General features: G+C 41.2%; 1 long non-coding RNA gene across 3 annotated transcripts in view; it reads left to right on the top strand.

Annotated features, from left to right (window-relative positions):
• The window catches only part of LOC111868829, a 62,892-nt gene that overhangs the window by 8,731 nt on the left and 35,291 nt on the right, over positions 1 to 18,870 (top strand). For 2 of the 3 annotated variants that reach the window (XR_002843571.2, XR_004513480.1), the window contains exon 2: positions 16,740 to 16,875. This is a non-coding gene — a long non-coding RNA (uncharacterized LOC111868829). Of the gene's footprint in view, positions 1 to 16,739; positions 16,876 to 17,072; positions 17,163 to 18,870 lie in introns of those variants that run through there. The other variant, XR_004513481.1, reaches the window with a different exon arrangement.

Genomic DNA, 18,870 nt, shown 5'->3' with positions numbered 1-18,870 from the left:
TACCTACTCACCTATCTACCTGCCTATCTACGGTTTTACAGCCCTTTGTTGGGCCATGGCCGCTTTTCAATTTCTTAATCCTATACACAGTCGGTAGGGCTCCAATGACATGGCATCAACCCGTCGCAAGGCCGCTGCCTATACACAGAACATCACAGACACAGAACAGAATAAACGCACACAGACATCCATGCCTCGAGTGGGATTCGAATTCGCGATCCCAGTGTCTGAGCAGACGAAGACGGCTCGTGCCTTAGACCGTGCGGCCACTGTGATCAGCACGCTGTTACTACTGCTATTAATACCATAACATTCATAGTCAGGTAACCTCTAAACACAATCCCGATACTTTTGGGAGTCGTTTGAACACCGCAAGCCTTCTGAAGTGATGTTTGTGTAAAGGCTTTGAAAACAAACGCACCTACAGACTTGCAGCACGAATCCAGGCCATTTCTCCACATCTGGTTAACATTCAAATGAACCGCAGAGTGCTGATACATCGCACAGCATAACTTTTTCAGGGCTGGGAAAACTTGGGGAAACAAATATTAGAAATCAGAATTTTCCTAAGACCGATTGAGCCGACTACCTTAGAGACAACGAAACTTGAAAGTTAGAGAAGAAGCAAGGACGAGATATCGACTGTTTCCTATGCGATTAATCACAGCTGCGTCCTGTGAATTACGTAACCCCGAAGATGTACACCATTCCCAGCGTTTCCTTCCACCATAATCTCTGCCTTACTTGAACCATTCCCATGCCACGGACTTTACTTTTTGTTTTGAAATTTTGTCAGCATACCCTGAAGGTACATTCTCTTGTAATTATTGGTAACTTGTAACTGCCTTAATTATATAGCCGAGGAAAGGACATATATCACGTGATCGCTATCCAGCCAGCCTACTGGCTCGTCGGTCGGACCTACAGGAAGCACATGTCACGTGATCACTATTCACTGTTATGTCGTCACCGCGGACACAGAAAACACAGCTTACTCAATTATTGCGTAACCTAGCAACAGGCCGATTACCAAGAATCTGTCTTCATGAGAACTTGTTTTCCAACACTTTGTCTGGCAATGGGTGTACATGTAACAATGTTTCTCAAATACAATTTTATGACATACGTATTTAAAATATCACGGAAGCAGGATATGTGTAGGGAAGGAAGTTTCTGTTCTCTTTGCACAGCTTTGAGGATCTGAGCTCCTTAAGGTTTCAGGGTCTTATTTGGTCCTTCTGCCCCGTGGATCAATTTTAGATTTCGATTTTATGCGATAGCAATGAAATAACAGGAGAGGTCCGTTTGGAGAATTTAATTTTAACTCGCATCACTGCAACGTAACTCCTACTTTAGATCAAACTCGAATCTAACGTTATCAGTTTTATCGAAAACTGATTATTGTACACAAAATTACACCGTAGGATGGAATTTGAGCATCAATACGTTTACAACTTTTGTATGGAAAAATTTTTCGATGTTCTATATTATTGACTAAAGGCAAGAAAAATAATGTAGGTACATTTGAGTGCAAGGCACGTATATATGCTCATTAACTAAGCTACAGCTGGTTTGTGTGCGTAACATTGGAAGTAGAAGTTTTGAACCAGTGAGGTTTCTAAAATCGCAAAGAATGTACAGTGACACAATAGAAATTCTATAAGTTCCTCCACTCTTGAAATATTTCTATACAGGATTATAATTTCCATTATCAATAATTTGATCATTTCAGTCTTAACACGATTGTCTTTTAAGACCGATAGTCGCTTACTTCGTCAAGAAATTCTGCAACTGTTATGGAATTTGCACGTTCCTCACATAGTCCAAAAGAGCGCGCAATTTCGCGGCATTTTGAGCCAGTTTAACCCAGTCCATTTGGTTACACTTCACTAACTTGTCCTGCTTATAACATCTCGGCACGGACAACACAGAAAACAACGTTCCTCTGTTGCTGTGCCATTGTTGCATTCGTGTCTGTTGGGGTTCCAACATGATTACTACTCAACCATTGCCTAGCAACGGCCGTTGTTCGCAGAGCCATTACTTAGCAGCGGCGGTTGTGTAGTTGCTTATTTCACGGTCGTTGCCTAGCAACATGTCTACGTGCCACCATATCATAAACTGCTTTTTAGATCCAAGTATGTAAGAGAACTTAGAGATATCAATACAAAACAATTGACAAAATATTGTTCTGTAAGTAGCCGTAACAGTATTCCGCTTCGTGGAGAGTAGACCGAACAAGAAGCTAATGATTTAGATAAATCTCGGATACGAAGATGTTGTACGAAATGTCTAATAAGCAACCAGTCGAAACTGAGTATGTAATCATCATTTGTACCGTTTGTGTCATGCACAGAGCGCGAAAGAAAACTGTGAAGTGCGGAGGCCTGTCCGAGAGAAGCAGCCATTTCTTGAATCGGGACACGTTTTGGTCATTTCGACCGCATAGTCTCCGTGCATATGTGGGTGTGTATGTGTTCACGCGCGTGTGAGCATCTGTCGTTACTGAAACATTTCGAGGTAACTGCCAGATTTTCAGGAAATATCACGCGGAAAACGTATCATGGGAACCATCCACTATAGTATTTGCTAATTTTCTAGTCCTTCCTAATGCTTAATATCTATATTGAAGGCAGGAATAAATCGTTTAGTAATCTATCCAGTCATTTAGCGATCCAGTCATCTGTAGGCTAGTGCGAGGCAGCCAACTGACCGTTAGGCAACTATTTAGCGCGTGATTTCACAAGCGAATTTCATTACTGCTTATTGAAATATTTCTGGTTGCTGCTTCCTGACTGACTAAATGACTATCCCCTCGAGAAATTTCTTGCTCAGCTGGTCAAGAATTTCTCCACCTTAGGCCTATATGCAACCCCGTGTTTATTACCCTATTCACAAGGATCTAATGCTGGACAGACCCTGAGCTAATCGAATCCGTTTTATGTATTCTTATCTCATTCAGTTAACCTCTGCTTTAACATTATCTTCTCATCAAGTCATGTCTCCATCAGGCTCCCTGTTTAATATGTTTCACACATCTCATCCTGCTTATTTTGACGACCTACTCAACTGACTTATCCGCCTCAACACACCGCAACCAACGTCCCTTCCTACCGGCGCGCGCCGCGCTACTTCACCGGCCAAGCATCTCAGCAACCAACGGTCCTCTTCAGGACCTACAAACTGTTCCGAAGAAGTGGGTTGTCATTGAAGTAACGACAAAACAAAAAACCCCACAAATATTTTACAAATTCTGATACTCCTCGGTATGTGACATACTACATGCTCCTATTACTTATAAAGTTTATGTGACACTTATTTCTCGGAGCAGAACACTAATTTCCGTAGCTGTTTTAACGTCACTTTCAGTATGGAGACTAGGATAATATGGCTTTTGATGATGGTATGACTGATGAATTAAAAATAATTTGGAAGGAAGCTGTCACGGCCTAATAGAGACATTAACACTGATTTTTCCTGGAAGGGCTGAAAAAGCAAGGAAGCTCTCAGTTGTCAGGATAGCCGGTGTCCCGACTTGAATTCGAACCCAGTGCCTACCGAATAGAAGTCCAGAACGGTACCACTAGAAAAAGCTGTAAATTAAACAGTAAATGTGACAGAGATTTTAATTCAATATTAATATCCAACTGCAAGTGTCCTTCGTCACGTTTCTATTAAATATGGTTCCTCGCTGTTTGCAGAAGTAAGGTAAAAGAAAGACACTACGACATGAAGATGTATGGAGGGGAGACGTTATGGCTCCACTGTTCTTGACCTCGGCACTAGATGGAAATGAGTGATCAGCTTCACACCCCTGCCACTTACACCTTGGAAAAAGCCTCCAGTATACATTTGATAGGAAGCTGAGTGAGCCTCAGAGACTGCCTGGACGCACTGCCGGGAATCGAACCCGGACCATCCAGCCCGTATTTCATTGCTGTACCGGCCGAGCTATCCCAGTTCCTAGTTCCAGAAGTTCCAGATTTAATTTGTGCTTCGTGTTTCCGAACATCCGTATTATTACCCTTTGACAGAGCACTATGCTTTGTGTCAGGCTTACATGTTCTCATGTTCGCAGAACATAGACTGTTTTCATGTAAGATAATACATGTTACAGAGGAATGTAATTACGTAATGCAAAGCCGGCGAGAAACTGAAAGTTTCCAACGTGTTCTACAGTGAAACTCTTACGGTGTGTTATGTGCAAGTCTGTTACCATAGCAGGCATATGATGACGTATCAGCAGAAATAAGTATAGGAAATAAAGACAAATGCCAATTATATATATATATTCAGAAACGACAGTTCGAGTAACTGAAACAAGAATTCGGGATTACTGGGTTATTGGACTTTGTCCATCATCCGATATTCTAAAGGACATTAAAGATCATAACGTTTCGGAAGCTATACCTGTTTCCTTCCTCAGGTGAGAGGGTGGGAGAAACCTACTCTTTAAGGCCGCGCCATAGCTCAAGCGGTTAGTCGCTGGCTTCCCATCGCGGCTGCCCAGGTTCGATCCCGGGTCTGGTCAAGTGGGATTTGTGGTGGGCAAAGTGGCGCTGGGGCGGGTTTCTTCCGAGTACTTCGGTTTCCCCTGCCAATCTTCATTTCACCAAATTCTCCACTAAGCGAATTAAAAAAATACTTTTTAGGGTCCACTGAAAAGAGATAACCCAAATTAGGGCAGTTTATAGCCCTTTTTAACGGACCAGACAGAGCAGGTGTCTCCCACCCCTCACCTGACGATAAATCCAGTTTCTGAAACGTCGTGATTTCTAGTTTCTAGAATACTAGACGATGGACAACTCCCAAAATCCCAGTAATCCTGAGTGTTATGTACTGTCGTCAGAACCCTTTAGAATCTACTTGAAAAAGGAATTGTTTACGGCTACTTTCAGTAAAATATTTAAATATTTCCTGTTACACAACAACTCTAAACACATGAAGACAAAAATCCGGAATCCATACCTGTAATCTTTTTGCACTACTGTGGACTCTGTGTTAAATGTGCTCCACTATCTTGAAGTTGCGGTTATTAACTTTACACATGCATAATATTTCTGTGTAAGCAAGTTATATATCTCCGTACATAATTTATGTACGTTGATACCAATATTTCATTAACTATCAGCATAAATCGAAAGATTAGACAGATTTCGTGCTGCCGCCATTTTGTTTTACGTTATTGTATAAATGGATTGTGTAACGCAAAGATCCAAATCATTCCATAGCTGTGGCCATATAAAATATCTTTTACCTACGCTGATGCCTTAATAGTGGCGCTGCTAACATTTCAAATTGGAAAGAAAGTAGTACTTTCACCTTCGTGTTACTATGCTAGAAAATTATTATATGCTTAAGAGATATGTACCGCGTCTGTGGTATGGTGTTCAGAGTTTCTGGCTGCGGATCCAGAATTTCCGGGTTCGATTCAAGGCGATACCAGATTTTCTGAGAAGTGGTGGGTCTGGAACGGGGCCCACTCAGGCTCGTGAGGATAATTGAGGAGCTATTTCAAGGAAATAGCGGCTCCGGTCTAGAAAACTGAGATTAACTACCGTAGGGATCCGTTGCAATGACTACGTGACACACTCTATCCGCAGAAGTTGGCACTAACTTCGTCGACAAGCAGAAATCGCTCAGTCGGTATAGTTCGCTTGCAGACTACAGGCCATGGAATATTTTTAAGGAGATATGACCTTTAGTGTATGATGTTTATACAAAGTTTCATGTAAATACTTGAAGCGTTTCGGAAGTTATTTGAGAAGAGATGCATGGGGACAAACCAACGTGATCATACCACAAGTTAACCATTCACTGTGAAGAGTGGATGGATGCATCGCATAATATTTAAAGACGTTATATCAACTTCAGGCCCTGCCAAAGCTCAGGAGGTTAGTTACCGGCTTCCCACCGCGGCGGCACATGTTCAAGCCCAGGTCCGGTCATGTGGGATTTGTGGGGGACAAAGTGGCAGTGGGGGCATGTTTTGTCCGAGTACTTCAGTTTCCCCTGCCAATCTTCATTCCACCGACTGCTCCACATTCAGCATCATATATCAACCCGGGGCTGGTACAATAAGCCAGTTACTGGCCGACGTACCAAGTGGACTCAGTCTCACTTCACCCTCAAGAAACTTAATAAAACTATATCAGCTTTATCAATTACTTATCTTCGAGAGAAGCGAAATGATCTGAGGTTCTTACAGCGGTGACCAAGAAGAGAATCTTCTGGAAGTGAGCAGCCACCTGCTCACGCTGGTTTCTCTCTCGTGGATTTTTTCTTCTGACCTGAAGATGAAGGCAATATGTTCCTCCGAAACGTCGGGTTTGTACAAGATGTACAAGGCGCCACATCCAAGAAGACGGTGTTCTTCATCGTCGCTTTTCTGTCTGCAAGAAGCGTGAGCAGTACTATCAAAACTTTTACAGGTTGATCGTCGGATGTTCTTACAGGTAGCAAGACGAGTAGCAGGGTCCTTGTAACTTTTATACATTAACTGTGCTCAAAATGTCCATTTATTGCTTACATAAGCGTAACGCTGCGAAGGCCTTCACGCCACATTTCCCATACAGTTTTTTGCATGTACATTTTTATTAAATAAACCCTACTTCCTGTGTTATTAAACTCCATAATTCAGGGTCTTACTTAAGAAGCTGATTGTGGGTCAGATATTTAAGGTTAAATCGAACTTAATGACTTCACGATAATACTTCATCTTATAATTAATAAATCCCTGAAACGTTCAATTGAAACTGTAGCAACGACGAGACTGATTTCTGGCGTCCAGTAGGCCTCCGAAGAGAGAGGAAGTGACAGGAGGTTGGAGAAAACTGCATAATGAGGAGCTTCATAACTTGTACTCTTCTCCAAGTATAATTAGAATGATCAAGTCAAGGAAGATGAGGTGGGCAGCGCATGTAGCACGAATGGGTAAGAGGAGGAATGCGTATAGGATATTGCTGGGAAAGCGGGAAGGAAGGAGACCACTGGGAAGACCAAGGCGTAGGTGGGTGGACAATATTAAAATAGATCTTAGAGAGACACGATGGGATGGTATTGATTGGATTGATCTGGCTCAGGATAGGGACCAGTGTGAACACTGTAATGAACTTTCGGGTTCAATAAAATGCTGGGAAGTTCTTGAGTAGCTGCACAATTGGCGGCTTCTCAAGGAGGGCTCAGCTTCATGAGTGAGTGGGCCTCCAAAATGATTGTTTTCCATACAAAATGCATATCGAAGCCACAGAAATATTTATAATATCAGAGAACGATACTATGAACCCTATTTGTGATCATAGTCGACCCAGATTTCTATAAAATCATTCAATTAGTGTTTATAATATGTAATATTTCATCAGATGACTGAACAATGAACATATGCAATGTTATGTAACAGCGTTACGAAGAAGAGGGCTTTCCTTTCATAACACCAAAACTTGGATCAGCGCACTCGTTAGTATGCTATGATAGTTTCTGTTGTGAATTGTGTTCAAAGAAAATATACCCGTTAAACTGACTGACAAAGAAATGCGCGGAAACGTATTGGTTCATATTGAAACTAATTGCTGTGCAGTTGCTGGGACATTCATGCCGTTATCTGAGCTGTATTTAGCATTTAATAATTCTATACACTGTTGTCATGCGTGAAGCAATAATCACTGATTTCAGGGTCATTAAACCGGGGCCTCGTTCCAATCCAGTTGCCCTAGTTACAGGTTCAGCTAATTGTTGGCGCGGTCGGAACGAAAAGATGCAAAATTCCCCTGTTAGCTTTGCCATAACTGTATGCCTGACTCCATGCGATAACCGGAGAACCACTGGACGGACATTCATTAAATTTTATGTTTTTACAGTCTTACTGAAAGTGTTCTTAGTTTCCCAGTTTTGGTTACATAGATGCGCAAAAATAACAGACACTTTGCACGAAGACCTGCATGCTAGTCTGCTTACATTTCATACGTCCCTCTGTAATCGTTTATCGGAACGACAAATGTTTCCAACAGAAGTTGAGTTGCAGAGAACAAGATGCTCCATAACGCAGTACACAAAACTCCCAATATTGTTTCTTGCATTTATTTGTGACAGGTTTTTAAAAGGCATTTAAGCAGAAAACAAAATTGTAACTGATTCCATGGTGCTGAGTCCTACTTTAAAAACCGACAGTTGCTTAGCTACTCATGTATTTAAACACGTTATGGAACTCGAAGGTTCATTACCTTATTCACAAGAGTCCACCACTATCCCTTATCCTGAGCCAGATTAATCCGGCCCATGCCACCACAAACCTTTTCTCTAATATCTGTGTTAATATTTTCCTCCCATCTACGCCTTCTTCTTCCTAGTGGGTTCTTGCCTTCTGATTTCCCACCAAAACCGTGTATGCATTTCTTTTCGCTTCCATTCTTGCCACATGTCCTGCCCATCTCATGCTCATTGATTTTATAATTTTCATTTTATGCATCCTGTTGTGTTATTATATACAACTCTTTATTAAGACCGTCACAACACAATACAGTGTTCAAGGCTAAATTAGCTTTGTTACATGTTTCGGCTATTCATAACCATATCATCAGGCAAATATACGATCATCATGTTTACACACTAGTGAACTGCAATTGCGTATTAAGTCTGGATACTTGACATGCAGCAAAGCTAATTTAGCCTTGACCACTGTATTATTGTGTTATGACGGTCTTAATAAAGAGTTGATTTTATCTTTGTAATTTTAAGTGTATTAGACAAAACTAGCAACATTTATATTTCATCAGCATAATAATGTACACTTTTGAATTGCAGTAACTTCTGTGTATGCTTCGTGAGCTCCATTTATAAATTTATGCAAAGTAGGCTTTGTAATCGGTCAATATGCCTAGAAAGCGAAATTATCCGACAGCTGCAAGCTTCAACAAAACTTCTCACAGTTCAGGCGCTATGCTAGGCCACAACATGGCCCTCACTCAAGTCTTCCTCTTTTCCTCATTCTTCTGTTTTCTAAATAGAACTTAAAAGTTGATCAGATTTTTATTCCCACTGCAATTTTACAGCAAGTCTTCTAGTCTACAGTGCCCCCAAATACAGAAAGTCTTAATAGAATCCTGAGATTCGGGCCAAAGAGTATGAAAGACAAGAAATCTCACAGCATAAGATAAGGGCAGGAAACAGACGGCAGTTTAAAGGCCTGTGCTTTTGTGAATGAGGACTAGAATCGGTCAGCCCCAGTATGATAATGAGAAGAAAGGACACTCAAAATTCTGGTTCAGATTTTCTATCGCTGATAAATGTAAAGCTATCCCCGTAACAGGCCGTGAAGGCCCATAGGGTTGTGAGTGGTCGAGTCTACTACATCTTCTAGACAATCGGCTCACAGATGGTGGTAAAGTTGTCAGCCTTTCGCACCACACGCCCTTTAACCACAGGAATTTTCCTGATACTCATTTCTGTTAGAGGCTGAGTCGCCCCCAGGGTCATTTTGCCGCTGGTAGGATTAGTCTAATTGAAAAAATTAAATGACCTTATTGGGAATCGTACCCGCGACTTTCCGGCTTGTAGTATAGTGCCTCAACCTATTACGCTACCGCGTGTCCCCTTCCGTCTCTGATAACATCCCTAAAAAAAATTAAGGAGCCAGTGATGTATTATTTGCAGTTCACAATTCAGAGATATGCATTGTGTACAACGTGTTCAAAACATATTAGCCAGGATAATGTGCAACAGATTTATGTTAATGGCTGGCTGATGTGTCCCGAAGTGCTCGCGTTGTTTCTAATATTTCAGAGGATGCATAATCTCACGCTTGATTTTGACAGAGCGACGAGAGCTTCACAAATGTTATATTAGGAATATATTTGCTAATTTGTTATTATGTTCATCAGTACGCTCGCGGCCGGCGGACACCACATAGAACAAAACTCATTGCTGCACGAACTTTCCGGTTGGTGGGGCAATTATCCTGACCGCTTCCGACGGAAATTATAGACCGCGGTGTCTATTGAGTTCAAGCAGAATACTGATTAATGTGTATTTACATATTTTGCAGATTAAACACGTCACGGCTGAAATATTTCGAACTGTAAATATGCAGCGTGTACTAGCGTTCGCGCTCGAGAGGGTCAGAAGTGACATGTTACGTAACACCCATCCTGTTCTTATTACTTTAAAGAAAAGAACTACTTAGGAATGCAACACGCATGCGTTAACAATGATGTTTGGAGATTAATATGACCGCCTCTGTGGTCTAGTGGTCAGAGTTCCTGGCTACAGATCCAGAGGTCCGGGTTCGATTCCCGGCACTACCAGATTTTCTGAGAAGTGGTGGGTCTGGAACTGGGTCCACTCAGCCTCGTGAGGATAATTGAGGAGCTATTTCAAGGAAACAGCGGCTCCGGTCTAGAAAATCGAAATTAACTGCCGTGGGAATTTGTTGCACTGACCACGCGACAGACTCTATCGACATAAGTTGGCACTAACTTCGCCGACAAGCGGCGGTCGCTCGGTCGTTATAGTTCGCTTGCGGACTAAAACCGCGGAGTTTTTTTATATACATAAAGTAAAAGGTAAGAATTAATGATAATATTGTCCCTCTGCTTAACTAATTAAGCACTACGCCATGAAGACTAGAGACCAGACCGAGAACCAGAACAAATACAGTGAGAGATTCGTTAAGAAGAAGGAGTGACATATCTAATCTTAGGAGTGAATGGCAGCGCATTTCTGAAATCTGATGGGATCCCTAATAAGCAAAGAGGAAATCTATGATAAGATTTAGTGTTGATTCGGATATGGGAGTGTTCAAAAGTAACAATAGAACTGCCTCAGCAAAGAGAAATCAAATTGTATTTTTATCCTACAATGTAATATTTCTGTATGATAATGTCCTTCGGTCTCTTACTTCCTGTTGCTATAGGCAACGCAGTTCTCTCCAGTTCTCCCCCCCCCCAAAAAAAAAATTGTACTGAAGTGCAGTCATAAAACGATCTGGCCGTTCTCTAGATCCGCTTAAGACTTCGATATTGGTTCCAAACCCTTAACAAGTACCATACAGCGCTTCTATAGTTTTATCTCGGTGCTATAGCAATTTGAAAAGTGAGTGTTGTTATCTTGAAGCTCAAATCGGCCGCGTCATAGCTCAAGCGGTTAGTCGCTGGCTTCCCACCGCGGCGGCCCGGGTTCGATCCCGGGGTCTGGTCAAGAGGGATTTGTGGTCGACAAAGTGGCACTGGGGCAGGTTTTCTCGGAGTACTTCGGTTTCCCCTGCCAATTTGCATTCCACCGATTGCTCCACAATCATCTGGGGCTGGTACAATAAGCCAAACAGTGGCCGCAGTACCAAGTGGGCTCGGTCTCAGCCCACGAAAAGAAACATCATCCAGTTTCATGTAATTACATCAAGGGCACATCTAATGGTTCTTCGGGAACCTGAGAGCCTGTTGTAGGTTCCCTCTCCCTGCGACAGACTCTACCTTGCATATGCCTTCATCAGGTACGATTCCAAAAGCTATTCGTTATTTTCTGCTGCTGCGTATTGTAGCGATATGTTAGTGTGTGTGATAGGTTTGCTGTTTGGTACCTAGTAACTTGGGAAGTTCAGTTTCTAGGCACACCTACGGGTGAAGCGCTGGTGACATGGATGCTCGTCAGTGTGTTTTCCGAATCTCCCTATACAAACATGTAGTTTGAATGGAATTCAGCTTGTAAACCAATACATAAACAAATCTATAATTATAAAACAATGTCCCCGCATTTTGTGATGCTGTAGAGTTAAACACGCTTGTCGTAAATACACCTTACACAGGATAATTCTATGTAGCGAAAAATTCCATGTAATTTGATTTTGCCCTTTTGAAATTCCTGGCATATTTATTGGCTACAGTATGTCCTATGCAGCCAATTATACTACATACATATTTTTTTTTAAGTAGTTTTTGCCGTGAAGTTAAAACGTTGTTTTCGTCACACAGGTCTGCATGTAGAGTTTGCAGATCTCGTATATGTAAGTACATCGTGTTTGGTTGTAGTACAACAGGAGGGAACGTCGGCTTTAGGTCGCTTGAAGCGTTGCGCTACTAATGCAAATTTGATTGAATTACGGCCTCAATGATGTGGAGAGTGATGTATGATGATTCTGTAACTCATCCTACAAATTTTAAGTAAACTGGACTCATTTATATTATTAAGATATTATTGAAACAATATAATTTTGATACAATTACAATTAGTAGTGTATGCAATAGATCATCTACATATACATAGATTGTGTTAATTAGATACACAATTACACATTAATATTGTATTTTAGCATTCCGTTGCATTGATGTATCACTTTGCACACTTCCGTCCTTTGTTTACAATTTCTCCTTAATTCAGAATAATATTAAAATTACCATTAAACTGCTACAGGTTTCGGGTTTACTTGGCCATTCTCAGGCAACCGTTCAGTTGTCGAAATTGCTACATTGCATTACTTCTTAAATTAAAATATTAGAATGTTATTGCATTTTTGTCGTTCACATTAAAATACGTTTGCCTGAGAACATAACCCCTTTTCTTGAGCCATTTCTCTCTTGCGGTTTCCGTGTTCTTATGTTGTTTTATTTAGCCCTATGAACATTGACGTGGTTGTGTTATCTCTATTTTTATGTGCCCCATTAGTACGTCTGTTTCCACTAGTCTAGTGTGTCACTCTTGTTATATACTATTAATTATATAGACGATTTATTTTAGCGACATATTTTGATATTACGTCATTCACTGGCTATCCATGTATTGAAGAAAGCAGTTTTCTGGGATTTGGCACCGTGTATCTGTGGTGTTAACCGACGTTTCGGAGGAACATATCGCCTCCATCTTCAGGGTAGAAGAAAAAATATATAAGAAATCTGCAAGCAACGTCGGTTAACACCACAGATACACGGTGCCAAATCCCAGAAGACTGCTTTCTTCATAGTCACCGCCATGAAAGCCTCAAATCTTACATATCCATGTATTGTTTGTAGCGTAACTGTATGTAGTTGTAGCCCGGACTGGAGATAGGGGCTAGCTCTGTCTATTGGACCCAACTGAGTAGGTTTTACCTGAAGACGGGGACAGAATCCAGTCTCCGAAACGTTGTGATTTTTAAAAGAAACAGGACGTTTTTTTAAAGAACAGAAAAGATGATGGATAATGTCCAATAACATATTAATTGTAACAATTTACCATCGTCACAAACTTTTAGATCTTAATTTATTGTAGCATTATTAGAATTATTATCTAATTAATCACTGAGGTAGTAAAATGCATTATCGAAAATTACTTTTACAACTTACCGAGTCCTCTGTTACCTTCAGAATATAGCTGCATACTTGATACTGTGCAGCACCCTTGAAACGTAACTGACTCCAAGTAGAGTTTATCAAGGAAGTTCGTAAAGGGTACTTAAAATTTTTATCAACATGCAAGTAATTCACCCAATATTTTATATTGTCTTCACGGAGAATTAATATTTCTGAATGTTCTTCCAGAAATTACGGTTCTTCTTCGGGAACCACCTGAGATACAGTATGATATAGGCTCGGCTCCAAATGCAACAAGACAATACATTTTGTATACTTCTTCCGTGCGAGCTCGACACCACACGAAGCTTCTCTAACCCGAACATAACTTCAGTGGAGTCAAGGAAATTTTCAAGCAAATCTTATAGAGAAAAACGAAACACATTTAAGCTTAACGCATTTGTTCGCAAGTCTTATGGGCTTCGAGATAATTCAACAAACGAATTCTTTTGTTGTGTTTTCTCGTAACTCGATAACAATTTAATTGATCTGATACGAATTTTTATTTTAGTTCCTTGCACAGTTCTGTTTGTCCATATCAGTCAGTCTGTCTCTCTCTCTCTGCTACTTAATATCAGCGATGAAGCGTTTGAACAATTTGTTGTTATTCTACATGGAACCCCTTCAATAAACGCTTTTGGGAAATTCCAATTTTACGCCATATTGACCTCCTATAAATTCGGTTTTACTTGAGGTAATAAAGCAAATATCCAATTATATTATTAACAGCTGATTGAACTTCATATGTATGCCGCAAGTAAGGGTGCGCACCGAAAAGAGTGTTACTGAAGTTTTGGTTACAGCATTATGAGTCCACCGTTTCCAATTCCCTATTCTAGCTTACTTACTTACTCACTCATGGAGCTGAGCCTTTCTTGAAGAGCCGCCAATTCTGCAGCTACTCAAGAATTTCCAAGCATTTTATGGAACCCAAAAGTTCATTACCGTGTTCACAAGAGCCCCCCACTAGTCCCTATCCTGAGCCAGATCAATCCAATCCATACCATCCCATCCTATCTTTCTAAGATCAATTTTAATATTGTTCACCAACCTACGCCTTGGTCTTCCCAGTGGTTTCTTTCCTTCTGGCTCTCTCACCAATATCTTATATGCATTCATCGTCTCCCACATTCGTGCTACATGCCTTGCCCACCTCATCCTCCTTGGCTTGATCATTCTAATTATACTTGGAGAAGAGTACACGTTATGAAGCTCCTCATTATGCAGTTTTCTCCAACCTCCTGTCACTTCACCTCCCTTTGGTCCAAATATTCTCAACACCCTGTTCTCAAACACCCTCAGTGTATGTTCCTCCCTTAATGTCAGAGACCAAGTTTCACGCCCATACAGAACCACAGGCAAAATTGTAGTGGGTAGCTATCGGTCGATATTGCGTTCTGGATTCCTTTCAGTGAAATATTAATGAAGATAAAATAGGCAAAAAAGAAGAAATAAAAATCTATCCCTATAACAGGCCATGAAAGTCCATAAGGTTTTGAGACGTCGAGGCTCCCATATTTTCCCTAGAAAATCGGCTCACAGATGGGGGTGAAGTCAGCCTTACGCGCCGGCCGCCCTTTACCCACCAGGAAGATTCCTGGTACACATTTCTGTTAGAGGCTGAGTTGACCACAAGGACATAGTGCGACTGGAAGGATTATGTAAATTGAAAAATCCAATGACCTCATCGGGAGTCGAACCCTCAACCTGCCGGTTTCTAGCATAGTGCCTCAACCAACTACAATACCACGTGCCCCGGATAAGGTAGGCATATATAATTAATAAGCACGGAAGGATTGAATACAAAATAATTACATAAATTACAAAAGTGAAGATGTTCCAGTATGTAAGTACTTCATTACGAAGAGGAATCGAGACGTGGGAGCAAAGCTCCGCTCAATCTCAGTCTCGCTGCTAAATGCAAGTGGTTCAGGTTGTGTCAAAAAGCAGGTTTTGTTGTGCTGTATCTTCGGATTATGCTGCCGTAATAGTAGACCTGATTACAATCGTTGTTGGCCCCTTGGATAACTGCACAAACGCTATATAAATAGGGAATTTTCTCATTCGAAAGTACCAAAATATCGATAATAATCATCGTCATGTTTGAAATATCCGAAGATGATGGATTGAACTTCAGATGTGATGTGCAATTTAATTTCTGCCTACTGAATTCTAAGGCAATCTACCTCATATATCATAGTAACGGAACATGAGGCACTGAGTATCACGACTACAGACGAGCCTACAACAGTAAAAATAAAATAACAAACTCGATACGAAATTCGTATCATTTCCTGTTTTCGCGTGCAGAAAAATGAAATATTCTTTTAGCTACACAAGACTAGAACAGGTCAGCGGAGCGGTAATGTTGTCGAATTCTGCTCCAATTTACCCATTTGTATTTTGGTAGGGATACCGTCTCTTCAGGCTCCGAGGTTCTACTTTCACTCAGTCTCTCCTTCCTGATGATGGGATAGTAGTCCATAGCTGACTGACTCCAAAATCCTTTTTTTCTATTTGACCATTCACAGTCACGTCGCTATTTCATCTGAATGCTTCCCCTGAACTTCTCAGTTGATACAAGGTATTATAACGACCAATCGTCACGTAAATATGAGCTGTACATGTTCTCTCCCATCCTCAGTTGTAGCATCAATTAACCTAGAGGAGGGGTACGGCGTGAGGGCACGGCACATACACAATTTCCTGGTGAACACACAGAAGATAGTAGCAGATTGAATCAAGAGAAAGTTTGCTACTGTTCATTTCGTATTCTTTTATCTTCGCGTCTCCCATTAAAGAACTTGTATATTAAAATAGTTTCGTAGAAGGTAGAATGTTTCCTGTTGTTTTATTTGAGTGACAGTCTTCTTGATTCTGAGGAAAGAACAGGGATATCTAAAAAAAAAAAAAGAGCTGAGAGGTAAATTTGGACCTAAGAAAGACAGAAAATATAGGAAGCTGAAAAATATTGTATAATGAGGGTTGTCATATTTGTGCTTTTCTCGAGGCAATACAGCTTTATAGACCTGGCCACTTTTCGCTTAGTGAGGGGTGGGTGCACTCGGCACGGCGGCCACTGTTTGGCCTATTGTAGCCTGCCCCGGGTGAGTATGATGATGGAGAATTTGGTGGAATGAAGATTGGCGGGGGAAACCGAAGTACTCGGAGAAAACCCGCCCCAACTCCACTTTGCCCATTACAAATCCCGGGATCGAACCGGGACCGCCGCGGTGGGAAGCCACCTACTAACAGCTTGAGCTATGGTGCTGCAGACCTGGCCACAAAGTCGAAGTGTGTGATGGGCATTCCATTGAGGCTTTCTTACTTAATTATTTACCGTAATTAGGGCAATCAGTGGTGAAATTGGTGGAATATGTGAGAGGCACGGGGAATATGATAACCACGACTGAAACTTTATTTCAGGATCGTGAAGAAAAGAAACCACTTTGGAGGCAAGGTGTAGATGACAAGATAATACGAATATTACAGAATGTGATAAAGAACTGGGATATGTGAAGATTGGATTTATCGCCCACAGAATAGGACTTCTGTGAACAAGGTAAAGGATCATTTAATTTGTTGACACGAGGTGAAGGATTTTTCTGCATAGCTACTTAAAGAATGAAGGAAATGTTGTTAGTGCTTGCGAGATATTTGTTTCACATTTATACAGGTCTGTGTATCGTTCTGGGAGGAATATCGAGTGTCAGAAGAAGTAACACTGTGTTGTGTATCGATAGAAATAATATGTTTCAGGTAACGGCTAATTGGATAGCTCTTCATGAAGCAAATACTCGTTCCACTGGGATTTAAAGCAGAATTTTTCAATAAATATATCTTGAAGTGAATTCAAGTGTTCCGATAAAGTATTTCTATGCATCTGATTTCCATATACAACATCGAGGAAGATCATATTCATTGTTCTCGGATTTCAAATCATTTCGTCTGGAACATCGAACTGAAACGTGAGTTTCTAAATTGCAGAAACAGAAGATTCGCTTGACGATCATTGGTTTTTAACACATGATAAAACCAAATTGATTAATTTACTAATTTATTGAATTCGGGTAATGCTTGCTATCATTCAGTCCAGAACACTTTGTCTTCTCTTCTTCTGACTAAAACCATAAAACTTAGAATATACAGAGCTATAATTTTTTCTGTGATTCTGTATGGGTGTGAAACTTGGTCTCTGACATTAAGGGAAGAACATAGACTGAGGGTGTTTGAGAACAGGGTGCTGAGGAGAATATTTGACCGAAGAGAGATGAAGTGAGGGAAGGTTGGAACGAACTTCAGCTTACAGCTATTAACACGTTCGAACCTCTGCGACACGGAATCAATGGGCAATAGTAGACACGAAATAAAGAACCAACTACCACCCCCAATTTTTGCCCCAAGAATGTCAAACATGCAGTGACTAACATCTACAACTGAAAAGTAGTTAACAGACTAAATTCGCTCACTCATGGAGCTGGGACCTTCTTGAGAAGCTGCCAATTCTGCAGCTACTCAAGAACGTCCAAGCATTTTATGGAACCCGAAGGTTCATTACCGTGTTCACAAGAGCCCTCCATTGGTCCCTATCCTGAGCCAGATCAATTCAATTAATATTATCCCATCCTATCTCTCTAAGATCCATTTTAATATTGTCCACCCACTTATGCCTTAGACTTCCCAGTGGTCTCTTTCCTTCTGGCTTTCCCACCAATATCCTGTACGCATTCCTTGTCTCCCCTATTCGTGCTACATCACCTGCCCACCTCATCCTCCTTGACTTGATCATTCTATTTATAGTTGGAGAAGTTTCCCGCCCAAGTAGTTTCCAATGCTTCCGGTAGATGGGGAAGTTATCGGGTACCACAGCCAGCCTCGCTGGCTGAACGGGGCTGATAGCGAGCACCAGTATCCGCAGGATATGGCGACTGGTAGAATATCGAAGGGGGACGCACAATAGACTATTAGTCGCGGTGCATGGGGAAACCCACCCCTCCAACAATAATAATAAATAACAATATAGTTGGAGAAGGTACAAGTTACAAAGCTCCTCATTAACCTCTATCATTGAATTTGTTCTAAGGACGACCGAGTACTTTTGGCGCCGTTACTAACAAACGGACAGACATAGAAGCGAAGCGCACTTTTCGAATCAATTTTCGAAGCGCACCTGAATCGAAGCTTCGTAAGAAGATACATTTTTCGAGCTCTTGCTTCATGTATTTACTGTTCACATAAATTACTTATAATTCTGCATGCGGAAGTAGACCTAAGTGTCTGCGCCTTATTCGGTTCGAGATATTTTGTCTGAATGTAGTATTACTTACTTACTCATGGAGCTAGTCTAGAGGTAACGTTCCCACCTCATGACTCGTGGTACGCGGGTTCAGATACCCGGTGGAGGTCGTCGAACTTTTAAGGGCGGAAAAATTCAGGGAACAAGTCCTCCGGGAGGGACTTTAAGCTGTGTGTCCCGTGTCGTAACTTTACGGCACGTAAAAGAACCTCATATCCCCAAAGGGGATCACTGAGCCAAATTCCAGGACGTTTCCCGCCC

Source organism: Cryptotermes secundus, unplaced genomic scaffold (assembly GCF_002891405.2).
Source record: "Cryptotermes secundus unplaced genomic scaffold, Csec_1.0 scaffold257, whole genome shotgun sequence".
Classification (NCBI taxonomy): Eukaryota; Metazoa; Arthropoda; class Insecta; order Blattodea; family Kalotermitidae; genus Cryptotermes; species Cryptotermes secundus.
Note: the sequence above shows the minus strand (reverse complement) of the source record. Positions and strands in the feature narration are given on the sequence as shown.